The sequence below is a fragment of the Nomascus leucogenys genome, chromosome 22a, assembly GCF_006542625.1.
Source record: "Nomascus leucogenys isolate Asia chromosome 22a, Asia_NLE_v1, whole genome shotgun sequence".
Taxonomy (NCBI): Eukaryota; Metazoa; Chordata; class Mammalia; order Primates; family Hylobatidae; genus Nomascus; species Nomascus leucogenys.
The window spans coordinates 100596107-100618885 of record NC_044402.1 but is presented as its reverse complement, the minus strand read 5'-3'; the positions used below and the strand labels follow the sequence as shown (position 1 = coordinate 100618885).

At 39.7% G+C, this 22779-nt stretch overlaps 1 long non-coding RNA gene across 1 annotated transcript; it reads left to right on the top strand.

Moving 5' to 3' along the window:
* The first annotated feature begins 255 nt into the window (after positions 1-255).
* On the top strand, positions 256-2388 carry LOC115832454. The gene is made up of 2 exons (XR_004027960.1): positions 256-767; positions 2252-2388. It is a non-coding gene; the product is annotated as an uncharacterized LOC115832454 (long non-coding RNA).
* Positions 2389-22779: the final 20391 nt, after the last annotated feature.

The window sequence follows — 22779 nt, the reverse complement described above, 5'->3', positions numbered from 1 at the left end:
GGCGAATCTCTTGAGCCCTGGAGATCAAGACCAGCCTGGGCAACATAGTGAAACTCCATTTCTCCAAAACAAACAAACAAACAAATAATAATAATTGGCCGGGCATGGTGGTGCACGCCTGTAGTCCCAGCTACTCAGGAGGCTGAGGTGGGAGGATTACCTGAGCCAGGGAGGCTAAGGTTGCAGTGAGCCAGGATCACACCCCTTCGCTCCAGTGTGGGCAACAGAGCCAGAGCCTTTAAAACAAAAGAAAGAAAGAAACTGAGGCACAGAGAGGTGAAATAAGTTGCCTAAGTTTTTAGCTAGTAAGTGGTAAAGGAAGAATTTGAACCTAGACCGTTGGACCCTGCCTGTGCTACAGAGAGAAAAGCTTGCTTCTAGAAGCCATACCACACATAAAGAACAAACATCCTATTGCTTATTAAATTTAGGTGTAATAAGTAACTTGTAGCCATTTGACTTGAAGTTTGATGCACTTCTTAGGTCCTCTGGTTAAATAATTTATGTTTTTGGGAGGTTTCCTCCATAATTAGAATTCCAAAATGAATAATAAACGACACTTTTCCTAGGAAGGGCTTTGGAAATAACATTGAATCCAGTCTTCATTCTTTTCTTCCACCACTTCATAATCTTCCCATGACTCCAAATCTAACTTGCTTAGTGAAGTCTGACAGAAAAAAATGCCTTCAAGAACTGAATATGACCAGAGAGAAGAAAGGATTTTAAGAAGACCATATACGGCCTTTCTAATCAAAGCCTGCTTCTTAGTAAGTACTGTAGGTAGGAGCTATAAGAATAAATGCTGTATGTGTTGAGAGCAAAGATGTTAAAGCAGTGAATCAATGAAAAAACAGAGACTAGGCAGGTAAGAATAGCCATTGTACCACAGACTAAGCTAAAACTAATTCTCTACTGTGAGTGGAGGCCTAGCCCATGAAAAGACAAGTATAGAATAACTTCGAAGAAAACAATTATATGTTTCAAGAGTTAGCTAAGGGGCCAAGCCCCCCCCCCCAAAAAATAGAGTTTTAAAAGTTTTACAGACATTGAATTTCAAATCAAACTTGAACTTTTTGCTGTTCAAATTAATTTCTTCTGGAAATAATGAAAACTTCTGTTTCTGTTAAAGAGGATTTAATATGCTTATTGAAACATGTAAAAGCTTCTTGCACATCATATAACTAACAAAGCATTATTTTTCTGAGTTAGGCATAAATGATTTTTAAAATATGCATTACATTCCTATTATTATAGGGAGATAGAAAAGTCTGAAGAAATAAAATATGAATAAGATATATGTTGGTGTTTTCACCAGATGGTCAAAGTTTATTTGAAAAATTACATTGTTTAAAATCTTGATCTATGTAATGCTAGTTTGACAGTATTGTTTAAAATGACTCTCTGTGATTACAATCCAGAGATTGAATAGCATTTTACTATTTTCTAAACTAAATAGAAATGTGAAGATCTTTTCTTAAGCAAACAAAACAAGAACCGTAAGAGCAGATGTTTTCTGAGGGATGAACAAAGTATGTTCGTTTATATTTTTTAACATTTACATGTAGGTATTTTTAATCTGTGCGTACTGCTTTCCTCCACATTGTCACCTACACTCTTTATTTGGGGTGCTTAATTGTAAGCCTAGAGAAACAATGCCATATCCTTCAATAAAGCTAACTCTTTTCTTGCAGTATTGATTTCTGCAAAATGCCGTATTCCCCGCTTGCCACCCCTAGATTGTACCAGGCTCCTGATTGTCTAGGCATGATCGTTCAGAGCAGGGCTTACATTCGTGGATATAGCTCAGATCCTGGAAACCTGTTTTAGGCCATGGTCAGTTGTGACTCTATTAGGATTTTGATGTCTGAATGAGTAGTGGGAACAGAGGGGAATTTTAGTTGCTAGACTCCAGATCACTAGGCAATATTCAAACTTATTGGGGAGGGCATCTACCATCTAGGATCTTGGACTTTGTGTGCAGTGACTGAATGGAATCTGAGTTATCTCCCCTAGGAAGGGGATGAATATGTGTTCTGTGTTGGTTAGTGTGCAATCCAGTAGGGCTGTTCACAAATATTCCAGCTCTGCTGCCTTCGAAGCACATAAGATTGCACTTCCCCACGTGACTAAAGTATAGTATAGCCCTGCGAGTTGCTTCAGCCAATGAAAGGTGGCCGGAAGTGATGAGTATCACTTTGAGTCAGAAGTTAAGAGTTGGGACATCAGTCACCACATTCTCTTTTCTTCCTAGTGCTGCAACATCAAGGTGTGTGGTGGTGACTGCTTCATCGGACCGGAGTGAATGGCAACAATGAGCAATGCCATCCCTGCTGAGCATTAGTGGACATGTAGTATGATCAAGAAATAAATCTTTGTTGTTCTAAGCAACTGAGATTTGATGGTTGGTTGTTTCTGCAGTGTAATCTAGCCTATTCTGATTAAAAATAGGAAGGAAGAAACAGATAATTGCAGGGAACACCTTGGCAGAATATGGCTAATTATTCCCTTTCCTCCTCAGCGCACAATAAATTCACATTTCCTAGCTTCCCAAATTGTTAGGTGAAGCCAGGGACTGAATTCTGGCCAGGGGAATGTAGGTGAAAGTGTTGTACTCCCCTTCCAGGCCTCATGCATGGACAGCCTCCCACATGATCTCTCTTCCCCATCTGCCATGTGGAAACTAAGGACCCTGAGACTTCAAAGCAGAAGTCAGGAAACTTTTTCTGTAAAGGGCCAAATAGTAAATATTTTAGGCTTTGTGGATCATATAGTCTCTATCAAAACTGCTCAACTCTGCTGTTTTATGGAAAGCAGCCATAGGCACTATGTAAACAAATAGGCATGGCTATGTTCCAATAATACTTTATTTAAAAAAACAGGCAGTGGGCTGTGTGTGGCCTACGGGTTGTAGTTTGCTGACCCCTTACCAAGAGGAGGGTAGAGTTAGGATGGAAGGAGCCTGGGTCTCTGAGTCACCCTGTCACTATTTCTTATAGACACTCACAAACACCTGATATTAAAGCATTTAATATAAACATTTAATATACCTGTGTCTGCTTGTTGAACACCCACAGTTGTTATCTGAACACCCACAATTATCTGAGTAAAAAAAATCCTTCTGTTGAATGAAGCGTGACTAATACAGTCTTAGCTCATATTCCAGAAAAAATTCCAGATGGATTAATAATCTAAACATAAAAAACTGTAAAAGACTAAAAGAAAATATAGGAGACTTTTACAATATTTACAATATTTATAATCGAAGGCTGCTTCTTAGTAAGTACTGTAGGTAGGAGCTATAAGGGCTCCTTATAAGAGCTTTATAATACTAATTAGAAATATCATGAAAAAATTTCAGAAACTATAACAAAAAAATTAAACAGAGAAGACTATAAAAATTTAACATGTCTATCAAGTGAAGGGTACCATAAACAATGTTACCTAAGGGGAGAAAATACATGCAGCATGTATACACAACAGGAAAGGGTTAATATGGGTAATACAGACAACTTCTTGAAATCAATATGAAACAAGAGAAGCAGCAAAATAAGAAAATGGACAAAGAAAATAGACAATTCTCAAAAGAAGGACTATGTGCTAATAAGCATATGAAAACATACCCAACCTCATCAATGATCATAGCATAAATAAAAACAAGATAGCATCTGTTATTTGTCAGATTGGCAAAAATATGTTTTACTATCAGGTGTTTGTGTCTATAAGAAATAGGAACTTTCATACTTAGCTGACTGGAGTGTGAATTAATAAACATTTTTGGAAAGTAATTTGCAGAACATATAGATATTGAAAATGCATGTATCCTTTAACCACACTTTTCCACTACAAGTGATCTCATCTACAGAAATATTAAGTGTGCAAAAATATATTTACAGATATGTCGATTGTCATTTGTAAGGGCCAAAAAAATTTGGACCACATTCCACGTTTATAAATAGAGGAATGGTTCATCTATTTCTCTATTTGGGCACATCTACACTGCAGAAAAATAAATAGCTGTTTAAAAATGAGGGAGCTATGTATGTGTTGACATGGAAGAGTGTCCATGATATATTTTTGAGTGATAAGAGCAAGTCAGAACACTGTGTATGTACAGTATGAGCTCTAAACAGCAAGGGGGCAGGGTGGGGAGGATGGAAATTCCTGTCTCTTGAAGGATACTCACACTGTTGACCCTGGTAACCCTTTGACCCTTAGGGTGATGGTGAAAGGGGTGAAACTTACCCTTTTAACTTTGTGCACTTCTTTATCATTATAATTTTTTAAAAAAGTAAAAAGATGGAAGACAACAGAAACTAAAAGAAAAACCCATCGTGGACACTAGCCAATGTCAAGCGGTTGAGGGATGGATAGGCAGAGAAACAAAGACTTGTTGAAGACCTGCCGAGGCAAATCCAAAGGGATGACTCACTCCCTTGGTGTTCTGGTGCAGCAGATCAAGTTGTTAGGACCTGAGACCAGGGCTCAGCTTGGAAATTTTCCAGAAAAGATGAAGACTTGGGGTGAGAAGAGAAAGTATAACCTTGCTGGCCTGAGGGTAAAACATGTTGGAAAGAAGAAACCCAAACAATGCACTTTGGCTGAACTTGTTCAGTCTATACAGGAGCGAAATATTAGGTTATCTTTTCATTGTTTCAGGCATTTTTTATGTTCAAACCTTCTGTCCTCAGAAGAGTTGCCTGAAATGAACCTAACAGAGGGGTTTTTTCTTTGTTTGTTTGTTTTAAAGGTTTCATGTCACTGTGTATTCTAGGAAGATAATTTTAGGTTCAGATTGTGCCAACAGAAAGGCAAGTGGAACCAGTTGTGTATTCTAAGTGAATAGGCTATCACTCTTTCAGGATGCATGCATTTGTTCTCTGATTTGTACAGATGATCCTTGAGCAACATGGATTTGAACTGTGCGGGTCCACTTATATGTGGATTTTTTTCAATAACATTTACATCTAATGTGCCTGCCTCTTCTGCCTCTTCTTTCACTTCCTCCACCTGTTCTGCCTCTGCCACCCCTGACAGCAAGACCAGCCCTGCTCTTCCTCCTCCTCCTCAATCTACTCAATGTGAAGACAGTGAGGATGAAGACCTTTATGATGATCCACTTCCACTTAGTGAATAAAAAATATTTTTTCTCTTATAATAATTTTCTTAATAACATTTTTTCTCTGCCTTTATTGCAAAAATACAGTATATAGTACATATAACACAACTAATCTACTGTTTACATTATTAGTAAGCCCTACAGTTAATAGTAGGCTATTAATAGTTAAGTTTTTGGGGAGTCAAAAGTTATACCCAGATTTTCGACTGTGTGGGGGTCAACACTTCTAACCCTCACATTGTTCAAGGGTGAACTGTATTAGCATCTTCCATTTGCCAAGAGCAGTTTTTGTCACAAATCTGATTATCAGTGAGATAGAAAATCTTGCATGTTTATTAACCATTTATTTGAAGTAATGTCACGTTGATCTATTATTTAACACGAAGTTTTATTTTTATTGACTTTAGCTTGTACTCTAAAATTATCTACAATAGTATATATTATTTACCTTATAAGCAAAGGACTACTGGTGTTGTTTCTGGATGTCACACTGGGGAGGTTTAATGGGTCTTGTCGTAGACTCAAATTCAGTATTTAAAGAGAAACCTTTGAATTCATCTGGGTCACAGCGTAAGAACAAGCTGCAGGCGGATGCAGGCATGTTTCTGGTTAGTCGTGCTCTGGGTGCTTGTGCCCAAATTTTCCCAAATGTGGGACTGGCCTTGCCTAGCATGGTACCTGAAGCATGGGATATGCTTGTGACACTGAGATGGCCTATTAGTTTGCTAGGGATGTTGTAACAAAAACCCACAAACTGAGTGGCTTAAACAATAGGAATATATTGTCTTACAGTTCTGGAGGCTGAAAGTACGGGCAGGGTTGATTGGTTCTGAGAGCTGTGAAGGAAAGGTCTCTCATAGCTTATAGATGCCCATGTTCTCCCTGTGTCTGTTCACATCATCTTCCCTCTACATATGTCTGTCTCTATGTCCAAATTTCCCACATTTCATAGGACATCAGTTATATTGAATTAGGGCCCACCCCAAGGACCTCATTTTAAAGACCCTATCTCCAAATAAGGTCATTCTAAAGTACTGGGGGTTAGAACTCCAAGAGATCTTTTTTGGGATGGCACAATTCAGCCATTAACAGATGGCATAATAATTAATTGTAAAAGTGGGATTACAGCCAGGGCCTCTGACTGACTCCCTAGCATTCTTGATCAGACTATAATACTTCTACATTCCAGGGTTTCTTCACTGCTCCTTTCCCCATGTTCCTATTGATTACTGTGCATTGCTCTATCACAATAATTAGGTAACTGTATATTGGCCTCCCTTATGGGACTTAAGCGCTCCCTGAGCAGGGACTGTGTTCTTTGGTCCTGGTGTCTAGCACAGTGGCTGGCCCAGAAAAAGTGAATGAATGGATAGTGATATAATATGTGTTTTTAAAAAATATTCACGCTGTCATTTGTCTTCCTGATTGCACAACTAAATGTAAGTGAGTCTAGACTCACCCCTGTGACTCAAAATGACATACAACTTGAAACTTAAAAAAATACTTATTAAAATACCTATTATATATATTGTGGTGCATTGTAGACAGCAGCTTTTAAACAAGAAGGTGGAATAAGAAAGTCCAAGACAGAGAGAAAGGATCTTTATATTCAGCTTCTTCATAAATGAAGCCAGTTCAGCCAAAGGATATTGTACTCTACTTACACTAGTAATGAACTTTAGATTTAAAGTCTAATTTTAAAATTACTGTTAGAGAAAGTGAAAATACTTTTGTGGAGATTATTCTGTGGTTAACAAATAGGATTCATGGGGAAGGCCTATGGGAGCTATGTGTTTGTAAAACCTGCAGAAGACAAGTCAGGAGGGCAACTTAATAACAGTTCAAGTGAAAACACAGGGATGTTTATGAGTGAGCTCTTCTGTCTCCGCTGAAGACAGAACAAGAATAGTTTATGCTACCACATGCACGGGTTCAGTTGACTATGAAGTAAGAATTTCCCAGTAGAATATTAAATATCAGGATGGCTTGAATTCCAATGCAAGCTGTGGTTTTACATCTTTCTACCATTTAAATGAAATCTCCTAAAAGATATTGAGCCAACCTCTTTCACACTTACTAGCCCAAGACCGTGGAAAAGTTACATCATTTCTACCGAGGGTCAGTTTCCTTACTCATAAAATGGGCTTAATGATAAGGTTAGAGGAGATTGCATGTACAGCCTATAGCGCAGTTCCTGGTACAATGAAACTGCTACAAAAATAATATCGAGGATGAAAATGAGAGCAAATGTTCATTAATTATTTACTACATGCAAACCACCATTCTGAGCATTCAATGTGTTTTTTTCATTTTAGTTTCACAGTCATCATGTGAGGTAGATGCTTTTATTTCCATTTTATAGATGAGAAAACTAAGGCACAGAGAGATTAAGTAATTTGCCCCAAATCACAGGGCTAGTAAGTGGCAAAGTTCTAATACGACCCAAGCAGTCTGTCTCCACAGCATGTGCTCTAGTCTATAATATTAGCAACCGCTACATGTTTTTAAACAAAGAAATATTAGCTTCTCATTATAATAAAAAATTGGCATAGTCTAGTGGTTCCCAGGCTTTCATAATCCTTTTTATTATTTTTTCTTCCATGAGTTGAAAGATTTTGTTTACTAAAATACTGTAATTATAAGTAACAATTAATTCATTTTTCATTGTTATTAATCGAAGACATATGGAAGAGAGGTCGTGATCAATAAGAGGTAATGGCATGATGTGAATTGATACAATTCCTGTCAAAGGCAAAGCATCTTGACATTTTGATTGGCTGATGCGGCTTGATCATTGCACAGCTTGCACCAGGCTTTCTGAAATATCTGTAATCATTAATTGGTCGTCTTTCGCCCAATATTAACTTTACAGAAGTTAATGTTCTCTGATGAGTCATCTGATGTTGATCAATAAATTCCCTCTACTGAAATACCAGAATGTAGGTTTTTCCCCAGCAAATGATTCCTGCATATGATCATATGTGTTCTGAAGGCAGACAGATGGACTACATTAGCCGTTCTCAAATAGCATGGTCAGCAGTTTTGGAACAGTCTTTTTAGGGTCCAGGATGTATTTTCAAAATATATATTGCATTATGAAATGTTGAATCACTGGCTATAGCTGAGTGTGGAAGGGTTATCTGTAAGCTGGAGGCTAAGGTAGGCTGAAGAGATAAGGATCTGGGATGAGAAGTGTCTGTGTGTGTGTGTGTGTGTGTGTGTGTGTGTGCACGCATGCGCATTCAGGGGGCAATGATGGGGAGAAACAAGCAATGGCGTGCTGGTAGACACCCTTTTGGGAAAAAAGAAAGCCCTGATTAATAGTGTTTGCCAATTTCCACGTTGTACATACTCCTACCATGGCTAATTTCAAGCTACCAACAGTTTAACAAGTTATATTTTTATAATTATTTTGTTTTTAACAAACAGCTCTCCCAAGCCAATACAAGCCTGCTCTAACAAACCACTAGAAGTAAACAAACTTGTTTATCATCAGTCTCAGGGTAAAGCCTGGAAATGCTACTAATGAAAATAGGTGTCTGATAGACCAGGTGAAGGAGAAAGTCAAGAAAACATAATTTCAAGAGGACTTTGAAGACTGAAGACTTACAGCCAGAAAATGATTCTGAGGCAAGAAGTCTACCAAGAGGAGAAATGTATGAAGGTTGCAATCCAGTTATCAAGTTGAGAATGAAAATCTTAAGTACAGGGTGTATTCTAGAAATCATGACTGAATAGACAAGGGAGGAGAAGAGAGGAAGATGCTGCAGTTCAAGCAGGGTAAGGAGCTCTTGCCCAGGAGTAGATGTGTTTCAACCAGATGAACTGATGACTAATTGTCCTGGCCCCTTTTCCACATTTACCTCTTGTTCAATATGCTCATCTCCTCCTCCCCAGGGGAACTGTAAGCATCTTTGGCAGTACTAGAAAGTACTGTTTACCAGGAATTAATAGACAAAGTAATCTGAGCCTGGTGTCAACAGCCTGGAAGGTCAATAAGGAGAAATCAAGCAACTGAACAATTATGTCGATAAATGTAGCAATAGAAACATTTGAAGCAGACTATATTTGGAGACCCAGGTGAGTGGTCAGCTGGCAGGCAGATGCAGAGAAGTCTATCAGGAGATATCAAGTCAGAGAGATAAGACAGGACACTGGTTCAGGGAAAGAGGGAGGATATAATGAGAATGGCGAGTTTCTAAGCTGAGTAATTCTCTTAGAGGCTGCTAGTTCCCTACCCAAAATCTACTGTTTCCTTTTTACTTAGAACCCTGGTTTCATTCTGTTAGCACAGCAAAGTTTGGCCGTATGACTAATTTTTAGCCAATGAAATACAAGTGTAAGTTTCTAAATGGAAATCTCTGGAAAGTTCTGTAAAAAGAGGACAAATGACTGCTTTGTGTCTTTTGCCTGCTTTCCCCCTTTCTCCAGTTTTTTCCTTGGAAGACAACCCTGATGGCTGGAGCTTCAACAGGCAATTTGGGCCAGGCGGCAAGCTTGAAAATGAAAACCAAGGCCAGGAGTGGTGGCTTATACCTGTAATCCCAGTGCTTTGGGAGACTGAGGCAGGAGGATCACTTGAGGCGAGGTTACAAAAAGTTAAATTAAATTAGTCGGGTATGGTGTTGTGCACCTCTGGTCCTAGCTACTCAGGACGCTGAGGCAAGAGGATTGCTTGCAGGAGTTCGAGGCTATAATGAGCTGCGATTGCAGCACTACACTTCAGCCTGGATGACACAGTGAGACCCTGACAAGAGAGAAAGAAAGAGGGAGGGAGAGAAAGAAAGGAAAGAATGGGAGGAAGGGAGGGAGGAAGGAAAGAAGGAAGGAAGGGAGGGAGGAAGGGAGGGAAGGAGGGAGAGAAAGAGAGAGAAAACAGAAACCGGTGCTAAGGCTGGTGTTCCAGTAAGAACCCATCTTGGTCTCTGACTACTGAGGAGCCATCGAACAGTCTGGGACTATCTATTTTTGGATGCTCTTTATGTGACAGAAAAACTTTTATTTAAACCACTGTTATTTCCTACTTTGGTTACAAGCAGCCAATTGGAATTCCTGTCTGATGTAGCCAGGTAACAAATCAGGCACTAAGGAATAGGAAGCAGAGAAGGGGATTATGTTTCAAGAATTCTAGTACAAGGCAGGGAAAAAGAAAGAAGCCTAGTTGCTAGGACCAGAACATAAGATGAAAACCAGACTAGCAACGCTCCTCAAAGCCTAGTTCACTGAAAGAGAGAGCTACTCAAATCCAAATCCAAAACCTCCCACCAAGCATTCTCTTTTCCCAATAAGCCACAGGCAGAACAGCCATGGCCTACAGAAAGCAGCCAAATGCCTGCAGCTGTGAGCAGGTGTAAGATGGCTGTAAGGGCCATCTCAGGGGAGGGGACCAGGTAGGTCATTATATCAAAGAGCGAATGAGCTGCATCTGCAGCCATGGACATAAAGGAGCAAAGATTTCAGAGATATTTTAGTCTCATTCTCATTGGAGAAATCAATCAGCATCTGGCTGCTAACAAGCCTGGCGATCGTACTCTAGGCCCTTCCTGTTCTAGCACTCTAAACTTCCCCCTCCTATCAGGACCAGATTCCTGGGTGCATGAAGATGACAGGAGAGGAAAGAGTGTAAAGAAGTGGAGGTGGTAGACAGGGACCACTCTTTCTGGCAATTTGAAGGGGACAGGTGGAACTGGAAAGGAATAAGGGGCCCAGGGACTTGAGTGAAGGAGAAAAAGGATAATGGAGCGATGACTGCCATACATTTTGATCCAAATTAGGAGACTATGATTGTGTTCACATGGGGGAAAAGAGAGCAGAGAATTGAGAGACAGAAGTCTAGACACATGAACATCATCTTTTCAACGCTGTGGTGTGCTGTAATGTCCTGTCTGAGAAGGAATAATTCAAATATCCAACTGTTTCTTTTCTGCTTCCTTTACAATAACCAATGTGCAAAGCAAGAATATTAGTGTACCAGTGTTTGGCTTCCTCAATGCAGTGACACAAAAAGTGCTCTCACCAAGGCCACTGGAGACATAATTGCTAAATTCGATTGACACTGTTCACTCCTTATCTTTTGCGTCCCCCCTGAGTCGTTTGACACTGTCCTCCTTTTGAGAACGCTCTACTCCTTGTGCTGCCGCTCTGAGTTCTCATCCAAACTTTCCTCTCATTTCTTTTCAGTCTCAGACTGGCTTATCTTCCCTCTCCTGCCTCTTGAATGTTGGTGTTTCTAGTGTCTGTCCTCAGTTCTTTCCACTTCTCAGTCTAGAATCTATTTCTAGGCATATCTTTCATGCAAGTTATTTCATTAACTCTGTATTCCTGTAACTCCAATTTCTATATTTTCAGATCAAAAATCTGTCCTGAGCTCTAAACTTCTATATCCTAAATCTACACACACACAGCTCCAGTCCCACAAGTCCAAAATTTGAGCCCTCCAAACTCTGAAAGCCTTTGGAGGTTAGGAGTTACATCCCATATCTTCTTAAAAAATAGCTTCAGTGCATGGGAACATTCAGGAAATATTGTCAAATGACAACATGGCTGGATATTTTCAACAAATATATACTTAAATTTCATTTATTTAATACTTTATAGAGGTATAATTGACTAACAATAAATTGCACATATTTAAAGTGTACAATTGCATAACTGTTGACATATATATATGCCTTTTAAACTTTCATCACAGTCAAGATAGGGAACATAGTTATAACCACTAAAAGTTTTCTCTGTGTCCCTTTGTAATGCCATCCTCATTTACTTCCCTCCCCGTCTGGAGACCTCCCCTCACTCAACATTCTGCCAGGTAACCACTGATCTAGTTTCTGTCAGTGTGGATTAATTTCCATTTTATATAATTTTATATAAATGGACTCATATTTTATGTATTCTTTTTGGGGAGGGGACTGGCTTCTTTCACTCTGCATGATTATTTTAAGAATTATCCACATTGCTTTAGGTATCAATAGTTCATTCCTTTTTATTGCTAAGTAGTATGCTATTGTAATGGCATACCACAGTTTATTTATTCATTTGCCTGTTGATGGAGACATGTGTTGTTTCCAGTTTTTAGCTATTATAAACAAAGCTGCTGTGAGTATCTGTAGAAAAGTCTTTGTGCGAACATATGCTTTCCCTTTGCTTGGGTAAATTAAGAATGGAAAGACTGGATTATATGGTAGGTATATGTTTAACTTTATAAGAAACTTTGTCCACAGTTGAAGTATTTTACATTCACACGGCATTCTATGAGCGTTTTGTTCCTCTACATCCTCACCGACACTTGATATGGTCAGTCATTTTAATCATTCTAAATAGGTGTAAAGTGGTAACTTATAGAAGCTTTAATTAGCATTTTCCTAGTGACTAATTACTAATTATGCTGAGCATATTTCTATATGCTTAAATGTCATCCGTATTTAACTCTGAATTTGTACGTTAGAGAATCTTCAGGGTTATTCATGAACAATCTTTTCTGTATAAATATCTTCTCTGGTGAAATGTCTGTTCATTTCTTTTGCCCATTTAAAAAATGTGTTATTTTCTTATTACTGAGTTTTGAGAGTTCTTTATATATTCAGAATGCAGGTTTTCTATCAGATATATGATTTATGAATATTTTCTCCCAGTCTGTGGCTTGTGTGTTCATTCTTTTAACTGTGTCTTTTGAAGAGCGGAAGTTTTAAATTTTAATGAGATCAAATTTGTTCTTTTATGGATTGTGCTTTTGGTATCTTATCCAAGAAATCCTTGCCCCAAAGGTCACAAATACTTTCTTCTATGTTTGTTTCCAGATATTTTATAATTTTAGATTTTATATTTAGGTCTACAATCCATTTTGAGTTATATTCTATATATGGTAGCAGTTATGAGGTTTTTTTTGTATATGGACATTTAATTTGTTGAAACATATATTTTAAAAATTATAAGAAAGTCTCTTCTTGTTGTGAATAGGTGGAAGGCTTTACTTTAAAATTTTTAAAGATTAATATGCCAACAGCCCAAACGAATTGCTTGCCTAATTCCTTTTTGTTTTTGTTTTTGTTTTTGTTTTTGTTGTTTTGAGACGGAGTCTCGCTGTGTCGCCCAGGCTGGAGTGTAGTGGCGCAATCTAGACTCACTGCAAGCTCCGCCTCCCAGGTTCACGCCATTCTCCTGCCTCAGCCTCCCTAGTAGCTGGGACTATAGGTGCCCCGCCACCACGCCTGGCTAATTTTTTTTTTTTTTTTTTTGTATTTTTAGTAGAGACGGGGTTTCACCCTGTTAGGCAGGATGATCTCGATCTCCTGACCTCGTGATCCGCCCGCTTCGGCCTCCCAGAGCGCTCAGATTACAGGCGTGAGCCACTGCGCCCGGCCACCTAATTCTTAAAAATACATTCTTTACTTATTCTAATTTTGAAGTATCTCGTTAACTTTCTTATTTTTATAGTAGAGGAATAAATCAACACTTTTGCTTTTCTGCTCCGTTGGTTTACTGGCTTATCCAATTTGAGTTCTATAAGCTTGCTTTGATCCAGATAGCTCCTGGGCCTTCAGTAGGGTTGCGGGAGGAGGAATGGGAGGCAGGGTAGGTATGAACTATGGATGAATGTGCCTAATTGACACCTTAGAATGCTCCTAACTCTGAATTCATACATTAGGGAAAATTCAGGGTTATTTCATGAAGCATCTTTTCTGTATAAATTTTGGCCCTAGCAAGAATAGAATACCTTTAACAATATGTGTATATCTGTTCGATTTAGTAGGAAGTTGAAAGAGGATGGCTGATCACAGATCTTTTTAATTTCAATTTATTAAAGAGAGAATTCCTGGATTAGACTTATGTTCCTTCCTTGGAGTGGCCCACCAGAATTTAAACGAAAATGTCTCAGATAACTGGAGTCGTCTGAGAAGTCCTGAAGCCATTCTTAGGCCAGGGATAGCAAATGGACATTCTCAGCCTGCTCAGTTCAGCCCAGGGACAACTTATTATTGGCAGTGGGAAGTATCCACTTGGCAATTTTTGGGGGGAAGATTGTGGGGTCAGGGTCTTGCTCTGTCACTCAGGCTGGAGTGCAGTGGCACAAACACAGTTCATTGCAGCCCGGACCTCCTGGGCTCAAGCAATCCTCCCACCTCAGCCTCTCCAGTACCTGGAACTGTAGGCATGAGCCACCATGCCTAGCTGATTTTCTGTAGAGATGGGGTTTCACCAGGTTACACAGACTGGTCTCAAACTCCTGAACTCAAGCGATCCTCCCACCTCAGCCTCCCAAAATTCTGGGATTACAGGCGTGAGCCACCATGCCCGGCCCACACTTGGCAAATTTTTTAATGAGATACATTTGCCATTAACCTCCCAATTCTCTTTTTCTTCACTTCCTTTTCTGGTGGTTTCTTCTTCATAGGTAGCCAAGTTCTCATGCTTTCACCCTTCCTCAAATCTGCCCAGGAATGATGATTATGTCTGAATGTATCATCTTAACATGTTAGTGGAGGGCCAAGGCTTACTTTCTAATAGTGGAATGCCAGGGCTCAATAAAACAATGCTTGCAGAGGTCTGTTTTTGGGTAGCTATTTAGGCTAAGTACTGGATATATATGGACATATGTGTTGTCTCTAAGCATCCATTCCCTATCTCGTTCTCTATAGCCTCCAACATCTTTGGGTACCCATGTAGTTTTATAAAAGCTGATCCCATATTTAGCTTCAGGTGTGGAATATTGACAAATTAGCTCTTTCAGTGTTCCTAGCCGCTGAGATTGATTCATGGATGGGGAATGTGACCTAAATTGGTTCGATGAGAGTGCATCTCAAGACTAGTTCAGAAACTATCAGAAATTTATCCTCTACTCCTCCAAACAGTGGATTGTAAAATTGTAAGGGCTGAAACTGCTGCCACAAGAGGAGAGCATCTATCTGGAACTTGGAAATGAAGCCAACACTGCAGATGGCAGAAGGGATAGACAGTGAGAAAAGTCCTTGGTGATATCACTGAACTGCCAGGTCAAACTTTGGTGGAATACTTCAAGACCATTCAATTGTGTGATGCAATAAGTTTCCCTTTTTAAAAATGCCTTGTCACTTAACTGAAAGAAACAACTGGGCTTTTTAAGGTTACAAGGAAGTGAGATAGTTTCCGGTCTCCTCAGGTTTATTAGGATATATCAGAAAGTCTCAGCAGGTTTCATGAAAAATTGAAAATTGATTCAAGAAACAGTTGAGGGCCAGGTGCCGTGGCTCATGCCTGTAATCCTAGCACTGTGGGAGGCTGAGGCGGGTGAATCACTTGAAGTCAGGAGTTCAAGACCAGCCAGGCCAACATGGTAAAACCCTATCTCTACTAAAAATACAAAAAATTAGCCAGGCATGGTGGTGCATGCCTGTAGTCGCAGTTACTCAGGAGGCTGAGGCAGAAGAATAGCTTGAAGCCAGGAGGCGGAAGTTCCAGTGAGCTGAGATCATGCTACTGCACTCCAGCCTGGGCAACAGAGCTAGACTCTGTCTCAAGAAAAAAAAAGTTTGAGATTTAGCAAATCTATTTTGTATTAATCTCTTCAGAAGTTAGCATCTAATCTTACTCCAGTGCTCTACTATGTTGGCAATTTAACTGCTCTCTTCTCTAAGTGCTACCAGTGAGAGAGTGTCTTACACTCTCTCACATCCAAATTTTAGTTTAGTCAGTCAGTTAAAATTCCAGGGCAACACATGTGCCTGACAATCCCTCTCAAACCTTGTTGGCAAACATGGATATCTGCCTGCTTAATTCCACTTTGGATATTCCTAGGATAAGGAGATCAATGAGAAAAACGCATGGTGATGAGGGATAAGGAAGTCCTCGGCAGCAGGCAACGAGTGTGGAAGTCACTCAAGAGCTTTCTCAGAAGGGAGTCTACTAGGCACTGTGTATATATCCTGTCCAAGACAGTATGCTTTCTAGAATCCCTGAACTTACAATGAGAAGCATGAGAGGACTGAGGATCTAGGAAGCTGAGTCAACAGGGATCTGAACATGTGTCTATAGGAACTACTGGAATGACCCTGTCGGCAGTTCCTATATAATCATGTAATAAAAATGTTAAAAGGTGATTCTGGCAAATACAACATGAGAATCTAAATGTCAAGGTGATGTGTGTGGGGTCCCTACAGTGTCTCCTGCAATCATATCAACCGACTTCTTTTCCTTTGGCTTCTGGTTGGATTCTGTCAAGAGAGAACTCTGGTGAGAAATGGGAGAGATGGAGGAGAATGCTGTTAGACTATTTATTTCCCTGGCTGTCTTCCTACTGGATTGCCTCAAGCTGGCTGATGCAACCTTGACCAGATCACATTCTGAAGATCACAAAAGTCTCTCCTTCTAGGTTGAGGTAACCTCTCCTTGCCCTCTGCTCTTACCAGCTCTGTTCTGGCACTATCTCTATTGGTTCTCCTATAACCTGATTACAACTTAATAAACAGTGGCCTTCTTTTTGGCCAAGTCTAATTTATCATTTTCCCCAAATCAGTTACTGCTTCTGTGTCCTAAAAAAAATGTTGCCATCTCACACCAGTCAGAATGGCTATTATTAAAAAGTCAAAAAATAACAGATGCTGGTGAGGTTGTGGAGAATAAGGAATGCTTATACACTGTTGGTGGGAGTGTAAATTAGTTCAACCATTGTGGAAGACAGTGTGGTGATTTCTGAAAGACCTAAAAACAGAATACCATTCAACCCAGCAAAGGGATTGCTGGGTATATACCCAAAGGAATATAAATCATTCTATTATAAAGACACATGCAAGTGTATGTTCACTGCAGCACTATTCACAATAGCAAAGACATGGAATCAACCCAAACACCCATCAATGACAGACTGGATAAAGAAAATGTGGTACATATATACCATGGAATACTATGCAGCCATAAAAAAGAATGGGGTAATGTCCTTTGCAGGGACATGGATGGAGCTGGAAGCCATTATATTTAGTAAACTAATGTAGGAACAGAAAACTAAATACTGCATATTCTTACTTAGAAGTGGGAGCTAAATGATGAGAACACATGGGCACACAGAGTGGAACAACACACTCTAGGGCCTATCAGAGAGTGGAAGGTGGAAGAGGTAGAGAATCAGGAAAAATAACTAATGGGTATAAGGGTGAAGACCTGGGTGGTGAAATAATGTGTATGACAAAACCCCATGAGAAAAGTTTACCTATGTACCTTCACGTGTACCCCTGAGCTTAAAATAAAAGTTAAAAAAAAAGATGTTGCTTGTCTCCAAGTCATAAAGCTATTCGCCTAAGTTCTCTTCTAAAAGAGTTATGGTTTTAGATTTATATTTAAGTCTCTGTTCATTGCAAATTAATTGTGTACAATATGAGCTATGGGTCAAAGACTCTTCTCTCCCATATGAATATCCAGTTATTCCAGTGCCATTGAAAAGACTCCTTTCACTTTTAAATTGATTTTATTGATGTGGTTAGATTTATTTCTACCGTTTTGGTATTCTTTTCTGTTTGTCCCCTCTGTTGATTTGTTTATTCTTCTTTTATGCCTTTTTTGGGATCAACTGAATGTATTTTAGAATTCCATTTCAATCTATCCACAGGCTGTTTAGCTATACCTCTCAGCATCATACATTTTATTAACTGCTCCAAGAATGACAATATCTATCCTTAACTTTTTATGGTCCACTTAGAGTTATTACTTACTATTTTGTGTAAAATGTGGAAAGCTCACATTTATAGAGGTTCATTTACCTTATTTGTCCTTTATGCTATAGTTGCCTTATTTACTGCATCTCCATATATTATAAATCTAAACTGCATGCTTTTTAAAAGTTGGGGAAAAAAGAGGTTTTAATAATTACCCAGCTCTTTACCATTTTCAATGCTTTTTATCCCGTAAGTTTCCATCTAGTATCATTTCCCTCCAGCCTAAATAATGTTCTATTTCTTTTAGTACAGGTCTTCTGATGATGAACCTTCTTATTAGTTTCTTTTTGAAAAAAAATGTATTTAGTCTTTGTTTCCTCTTTATTCTTGAAGGATATTGTCTCTGGCTATGCTTTTTTTCCTTTCATCACTTTAAATATGTCATTCCAATGCCTTTTGGCCTCCTTTGTTTCAAATAAGGAGTTAATGATAACTCCTATATAGTGAGACAATATATATTTTTTCTCAGGCTGCTTTGAAGATTTTTTCTTTGTTTTTTGTTTTTAGCAGTTTATCATATGGTAGGCATGATTTTCTTCATATTTATCCCACTTGAGTTTTGCCAATCCTCTTCAATCTATAAATGTATGGATTTAGAAAACTTTTGGTCATTTCTCCAAATATTCTTGTCTTCCCCATTCTTTCTTTACTGTTCTTGTGGGACTCCAATCATAAATGTTTTAGGCATTTTGTTACTGTCTCTCAGGTTGCTGAGTATCTGTCTTTTAATCAATCTTCCTTTCTCTCTTCTCTCTCTCTCTCTCTAGCTCGTCTTCCTCCTTTTTTTTTTTTTGTAAGGGTTACTCTGTCACCCAGACTGGAGTGCAGTGGCATGATCATGGCTCACTGCAGCTTCCACCTGCCAGGCTCAAGCAATCCTCCCACTTCAGCCTTCTGAGTAGCTGGGACTAAAGGCATGCGCCACCACACCCAGCTAATTTTTGTTTGTTTTCTCTAGGAATAGGGTCTCACCACATTGCCATGGCTGGTCTCGAACTCCTGAGCTCAGGCAGTCCTCCCACCTCAGTCTCCAAAGTGCTGGGATATGAGCCACCATAAGCCCAGCCTGCCTATTCTTTAGATCAGATACTTTCTTTTTTTTTTTTTTGAGACGGAGTCTCACTCTGTCACCCAGGCTGGAGTGCAGTGGCACGATCTTGGCTCACTGCAAGCTCCGCCTCCTGGGTTAAATCAGATACTTCTATTAATCTAAAAATTCTCTCTTTCCTCAGTCAAACTTCCTATGCTCCATCCAGTGAATTTTTTATTTCAAGAATTTTACCTTTCAGTTTTAGAATTTCTGTTTGCCTTTTTAATAGTTTCTGCTTTTCTGCTGAAATTTCCTATCTTTTAATTCATTTCGATCATATTTTCCTGTATCTCACTGACCGTTGTTTAATAGTTGCTTTAAAACTCTTGTCCTCTTGTTTGCTAATTCTAATGTTTAATCACTTTGGGTTTGGTTCATGTTGATTGGTGTTTCTCTCCAGAATGGGCCATAATTTACTAGTTTTTATGTGTCAGATATCTCAGATTATACCCTAGATATCATGACTATTATGCTGTAGAAATTGAATTGTGTTAAATTCCTCTGAAGAGTGTTTTTCTTTTCTCGTTTGGATTTAGTCAGGCAATTAATTTGGTTAGACTCAAACTTAACACTCTGTTTCTTGAGTGGTAGATCAAATCTCAGTCCAGTTCTTTTATCTTTATCTAAACTTCAGGGGTCAGGCAGAGATGTATATAGTTATTTGGAACTCCATCTCTCTAAATACTTTCTGGGATAATTCTTTTACTTTCTTACAGCTGAATTCCACCACTTTTTGTCTTCTGCTTCTCCAGGGCAGAACAACTGGATTTTCTTTTTTTTTTTTTTTTTTTTGAGATGGAGTCTCGCTCTGTCGCCCAGGCTGGAGTGCAGTGGCGCAATCTCAGCTCACTGCAAGCTCCGCCTCCTGGGTTCACACCATTCTCCTGCCTCAGCCTCTCCGAGTAGCTGGGACTACAGGCACCCACCACCACGCCCAGCTAATTTTTTGTATTTTTTAGTAGAGACGGGGTTTCACCGTGGTCTCGATCTCCTGACCTGTGATCCGCCCGCCTCGGCCTCCCAAAGTGCTGGGATTACAAGCGTGAGCCACCGCGCCCGGCCAACAACTGGATTTTCTATCAGAGTTCTAGCTGCTCTGCATGGTGCCCATAGCAGCCAATCCCTGGACTAAAGCCATAAAGGTGGGAAGCTCACTCCATACCACCTTCTTCTTCCTTGTGCTACACCCTTCCAAAATCTGCCTTTTTTTGTTCACTCTCTATGCCTTCAGATTGTCGTGTTATTATATTTTTCCTAAATTTTGTAGTTGTTATCTATGGTTTAACAGGAGCTTATTCAGCCATTCCTAGAAGCAGAACCTCTTGATTCTATAAATTTTTGGAGTTTGTTCTCTCACAGGACAGGCAATATCTGGATTCCTGCTACAAGAAGTGGGTCACCATGAAATTTACCCACCTAATGATGTTTTGCATATTCTGTGTTGATCCTCATCATTTCCTCTCAAAGCCATCCAAGTTTTCTGTTACTGCTTAGTAAAGCCATTTCATTCTCCAAGGTGTACTTCCCAGTTTGCATTTTTATGGGCATCCTATTTATGGCTTTAAAGAATGCTGTTCAGTACTTATTGCCTCTGAAATCTCTCAAGGGATGCCATTCCAGTTTGCCCTCTGACATTTTCATTCTTTCTCTTTTACATTTCTTTTGAGCCCCATTTGCCTTTCAAGGAGTAGTAATGACTAAAACTTCACCCTGTCTTATACTTCCGTATTTACGAGCAGTTAGACTCAGTTGCATATCTCTCTCCATATTGGGTAGATAAGTTTGGCCTCCAGTATATCATTTTTCTCTTCATACTTTTCTAGCCTGACCACTAAGATCACATTTCTCCCAAGAAAACTTCTTTCTCCCTCCAGCTTAATCAGTTGTATTTCTTTATTTTTCTTTTACTCCATTGCTGCTCCTATTCTGCAAGTCAAAAACATATTTTAATATTATATTTTATTTTTGTAAAATAAATACATGTACATATATCAAACCATCAAATATTACTACAAAGTTTTAACAAACACCAGCTGTTCCTTGGCCATCTGTTTCACTATCCCTATCCCAAAGCCCCTTGCCAGAGGCAATCACTTTGAATTGTTTTACCTGATTTTTCTGGCATTATCCTCCATGTTTTTAAATAACATGATTATGTTGTTACTGATTCTTTTGCCCTATATGTTCTTCTGGCATGGTCTGGGTGCACCCAGAGAAGACCCTAAATTGAGGACTTGAGCAAAATAGCTTATTTAGGTGGGAATCCTTAGAAGTACAGGTAGGGCAATGAGAAGTGAGACAGGGAAGGAGACGAAGCCTGATAAAGACTATGATATCAAGTATTGCCACTGTGGACAATTGAAGCTTGATCCCACTGGTGAACTCTTGGAAATGGGCAGAACATGCCTTGGAATGACCTGTGGGGGGCAAAGAGTTGTGGTAGCTATCCTCCAACTCCTATCAGTCATTTGTTGAGGAATGCTTTCAGAATTCACTACCTGTCAGGGACCTTTAGCTGCTCCGTGTACAGGTCAAGTCGATTACATTGGCTTAGGAAATCCATCAAGTAAAGAGTTGCAGGTGCTTTCAGTTAGAAGCCATTGAGTAGGCATGAATGGCAATGGGCAGTGCCAAGGTGATATGTCAGGGAGCCCTCCTGATATATTGTACAACTATATCAATGGGTTCCTTTACCCTTGGCTCTGGCTGGATTCAGCCAATAGGAAGCCCTGGTGGGAGAAGAGAGGAGTGAAAAAGAGTGGCACTAGGGGATTTATTTTCCTGACTTTCTTCCTGTATGATTGCCCCAGGCTAGCTGTGTCCCTTGATCAACGGTCACTGCTCTGCATTCTGAAGCTCACAGCTCCTCTCAAGGTGACCTTTCTATAGATTCTCTATTTTGAGAGAATAGAGTAATCTCTCCCTATCCTCTACTGTCACCAGCTCTGTCCTGGTGTTATCCTTTGTTCTTTTGCTACACTCTGCTCCCATCTTTGTCAACGGTCCCTTTGAAAATATGCCCTCCCCAAATTCTTCTGATTGGAGTGTGCCATCTTTTTCTTGTTGAGACCCTGATGGAAGAATGTAGCTTGAAATAGCAACCAAATCATTCTGAACTAGGTTAGCCACCCAGCTACCACCATAAAACTATGGATTCTCTCCCATGAGGGCAAACGCCTTCTTGGAAGATGAGGAGAATGTTTATTTCCCCAGGAACTAGCCATATCAAAAGCAGAAAGGACTAAGCTAGAAGCAGTTCAGTTCCTTTCTCCAAATTCACAGATACATTATTCCTTCCTTGGGGAGGAGTAGTGAGGTGGAATGAGGACAGACACTCTCTTCCCATTACTTTCAACGAAGTGGATTTTCCCACTCTACAGGCCATGGAGGAAACGCTGGGAGGAGCAGATAATGGCCTCCACAATTTAGTCGAGCTGAGCTTAGGTAAACTTGCTCGCCTGCTGCCCTCACACTGGACTGTGGGTTTGTGTCAGATGCCATAATCTCGTGACAAACTGAAGTGTCTGTGAAGTGGAGATTTAGAGAAGCAGAGATAAATTAGAAAAGTGAATTGCTCATGGTGTGTGACATAGTAAAATAATAAAGATATTCTTATCACAAAAGGGAATGCTTGGCTACGCGTGGTAGCCCACACCTGTAATCCCAACACTTTGGGTGGCTGAGGCAGAAGGATTGCTTGAGCCCAGAAGTTCGAAACCAGCCTGGACAATGTAATTAGATCCATATCTACAAAAAAACAAAAACAAAAATTCAGCTGGGTGTGGTAGCATGTTTCTGTAGTCCAAGCTATTTGGGAGGCTGAGCTGGGAGGATCGCTGGAACCCGGGGGTTGAGGCTGTAGTGAGCTGTGATCACAGCACTGCACTTCAGCC